Source organism: Schistocerca gregaria, chromosome 4 (assembly GCF_023897955.1).
Source record: "Schistocerca gregaria isolate iqSchGreg1 chromosome 4, iqSchGreg1.2, whole genome shotgun sequence".
NCBI lineage: Eukaryota > Metazoa > Arthropoda > Insecta > Orthoptera > Acrididae > Schistocerca > Schistocerca gregaria.
Genome location: NC_064923.1, coordinates 377,207,402 through 377,210,794, shown reverse-complemented (window position 1 = coordinate 377,210,794; position 3,393 = coordinate 377,207,402). Strand labels below are relative to the sequence as shown.

The window sequence follows — 3,393 nt, the reverse complement described above, 5'->3', positions numbered from 1 at the left end:
GTCGATACCAATGAGAACAATCGTATCACTGAAATGTTCACAGTAACTCACGCTCTACCTTACCTTTCTATACATAATGAATACTGCTGCTGTTATACCACTTTCTATTGCCGTTGTCTTTATTCATCTCACCAGCATACTTGTCTTCTTTCAGTTTCAGTTCACTGACCCCCCCCCCCCCCCCCCCCGCCTCTGTATCTAGACTGAGTCTTGGTGAGCCATGCGTGGCTCTTGTTCGTGCCATGTCTCATTTGACATCCTATTTTTACTGTGATACCACCTCGTTATGTTAATTTCAATTACTGGTGTCACCGAGTTGGCGCCTTGCCTGCCCGTGAGTGGCAGCATCGGCGCTTATCGATATAAGCCCTGGCGTATTATCTTTGCTGACTGCTTTTACTCCCCGGTTGTCGTGTGTTTCGGTGAGTTCGGATCTGCGAGTCAGTTGGAAGACGGCAGCAGTTGGTTCAGACCTGATAGTGTTTGAGTTGGCACGTGGCGCAAGTTTAGTCGCGGTGCGGCAGCAGTGGGGTCCGGACCGCCGTGACTCGCCCGATGGTTGCCGATACACATGACTGGAGTGGGGACTACTTTGGTTGATCGTCGGTCGGTCGTCTTGCTCGACAACGTGTATTTGGCCAGCGGTCGTTTATGGGGTGGCTGTGTGTGCCGACTCGTGATACGTCCCTGTTATTGTACAGTCTCTGCCATTAGCTGTTTAGTTCTTCATGCAAGTGTTCGTGAAACTGTGTGTAGTTTGAAACTTCCTGGCAGATTAAAACTGTCTGCCCGACCGAGACTCGAACTCGGGACCTTTGCCTTTCGCGGGCAAGTGCTCTACCAACTGAGCTACCGAAGCACGACTCACGTCCGGTAGTCACAGCGTTACTTCTGCCAGTACCTCGTCTCCTACCTTCCAAACTTTACAGAAGCTCTTCTGCGAAACTGCAGAACTAGCACTCCTGAAAGAAAGGATATTGCGGAGACATGGCTTAGCCACAGCCTGGGGGATGTTTCCAGAATGAGATTTGCACTCTGCAGCGGAGTGTGCGCTGATATGAAACTTCCTGGCAGATTAAAACTGTGTGCCCGACCGAGACTCGAAATCGGACCTTTGCCTTTCGCGGGCAAGTGCTCTACCAACTGAGCTGTGAGTACCGGACGTAAGTCGTGCTTCGGTAGCTCAGTTGGTAGAGCACTTGCCCGCGAAAGGCAAAGGTCCCGAGTTCGAGTCTCGGTCGGGCACACAGTTTTAATCTGCCAGGAAGTTTCATATCAGCGCACACTCCGCTGCAGAGTGAAAATCTCATTCTGTGTGTAGTTTGTTTGATTTGGATTGACAAGTTATTTTAAATGTTGTCGGCATACTGGCTCTGAGAATTCAGTCGGTTGGTGTGGATCAGCCAGGAAATCTCCACGCGGTGCAGTGGGCCGAGCCAGCTGGCGGTCTCTACATAGTGTCAGAGTGTGTGGAAGCTGTTCCGATTGTTATGGGGTTCGTGGCTCACCGACCCAGGACATCAAAGCTGGGTGATGAATTAATTACCGAAGCCAAACTATTCACACTGTGCCATTGGTTTTGATGGTTGGCTGTTGGGGGTATTCTCGTGAGCAACAGCGAGTGTTGGAGTTCGCGAAAGTTTGACCCTCATCCGGTGGAGTTTAGCTGTGTTTTGATTGTTTGAAGTCCAAATGCACCAGCGGAATTTTCTGCCTTGTGGCCGTTAGCATTCTGGTTACCTGCCCTGGCCGCTGACGTAAAATTCAGGCAGTGTCCTTTCCTCACCGTGTTGTCGCTGTCCAACACATGTGCATAGTATTGACAGCTTATGCATGCTTGGTTGCGGGAGGCTGCGCATTTTACGTTTTGGTATTTGAATTCCTTGTGCACTGGTCGGGTGGAAATCATGTCGTCTTATCGGTGGGTCCGTTGATTGTCTCTTGGTTGTGTTGCCGATGGATCGGATATAGTTGAGCCGACTACCTGTCTCCCCTAAGCAAACGTCAGTATTTCAAGCGCAGACCGACCCCCGAAATCTACTGAGAGCCGCTGGCTGTACTGCCGTTTCTTACTGGGGTTTGATTGTGTATTTTAATGGGCGATGGTTGATTTGCAAGCTTTTAGTTAGGTTTTAAATAATGGTCCTCCAGCCACTCTAAAAGGGAAAGTTCCTGACTTGTCAAGTGTTGTGTTGTTTGCGCCTGCAGACTCATTTAAAATATTTTTTTGGCTGAAGCTTGGACATTCTGCTTTTTGAAAATTTATTGTAGCTGTGTTTCTCAAAATGGTCCTTCCGCCACTTTAAAATTTAAATTACTTACTTGTTAAATCTTAGATTGTTTGGGCCTTCAGCCTATGTAAAATATTGTTTCACGATAAAGCTTTGGGCCTTCTGCCTACTACAAATTATTTTAGTAGTTTTAAGTAATTAGCCTTCAGCCATTTTTAAATTAATGTTCATGTCTTTCAAGTATCAGACTGTGTGGGGCCTTCAGCCTAATTGAAGATAAGGGCTTCTGCCTAGCGTTTTTTTAAATTAATTTTACCAGCAGTCTTGAATCATGGGCCTTCAGCCGTTTTAAAAGTAAATGTATGATCAAATAATAAATTTATATGTGTTTTAGTGTAACTGACAGCCCCCTTTTGCCCCATTTAGACAATTACAACTACCTGTTCTCTCCTGTCGACTTCAGCAGGGCGTCTCACTTAGCATTTCCCTTTCCATAATTTTTTGTTTCAACACCAAATGTAGATTTCTGATATTCCACATGGGACGTTATTGTTTCATTGGTTATTCAATTTTTGTCTCATAGTTGCCTCCCTCTTGGTAGTCCCCTCCTGGAAATCTGAATGGGGAACTAATCTGGAACCTTTTGTTAAGAAGGTATAATCATAACACTTCTTCAATTACTGGTCACATGTCCTGTGGATACACTTGTATGTCTTTACTGCTGAACTGGTTTGGTGCTTGCTGAATCTCAAACGCGATGACTCGATTTGATTTTACATGTGCTAACACTCACCTAATGTTGGCTGAGGTCCATGGTTGTGAAAGCTTGCTAGGCCCATAGGCCAGAGGTCTGTGGATCGAAACCTTGCTATGCCACCATTTGGTATGGATTGAGAATTTATGTTGAGCGGTAAGTATCTAATAACAATATTTAGCAAAGCTAAACAGTCTCTTTATTGATCCTTCAGAATATTACAACATTCACTATAAGTGAATCAGTGAGCAATAGAATAAGGGGGCCAATGACGCTTTGACAACTGAACCACAGGTCACGTGTCCTAATGGAAGACCAGGCGTCCTCACATACCTGATTCAGCGCTCATCATTTTTAATACACAACTTGCGTTACTTAGAGTCGAACGAATTTTAAAAACAACCACCA

General features: G+C 45.7%; 2 non-coding genes across 2 annotated transcripts; one reads left to right on the top strand and one right to left on the bottom strand.

The window, feature by feature from the left end:
* Positions 1–785: 785 nt before the first annotated feature.
* Trnas-cga (transfer RNA serine (anticodon CGA)) lies at positions 786–860 on the bottom strand. The gene has a single exon. It is a non-coding gene; the product is annotated as a tRNA-Ser (tRNA).
* A 311-nt stretch (positions 861–1,171) lies between these two features.
* Trnas-cga (transfer RNA serine (anticodon CGA)) lies at positions 1,172–1,246 on the top strand. The gene has a single exon. It is a non-coding gene; the product is annotated as a tRNA-Ser (tRNA).
* The last annotated feature ends 2,147 nt before the right edge of the window (positions 1,247–3,393 follow it).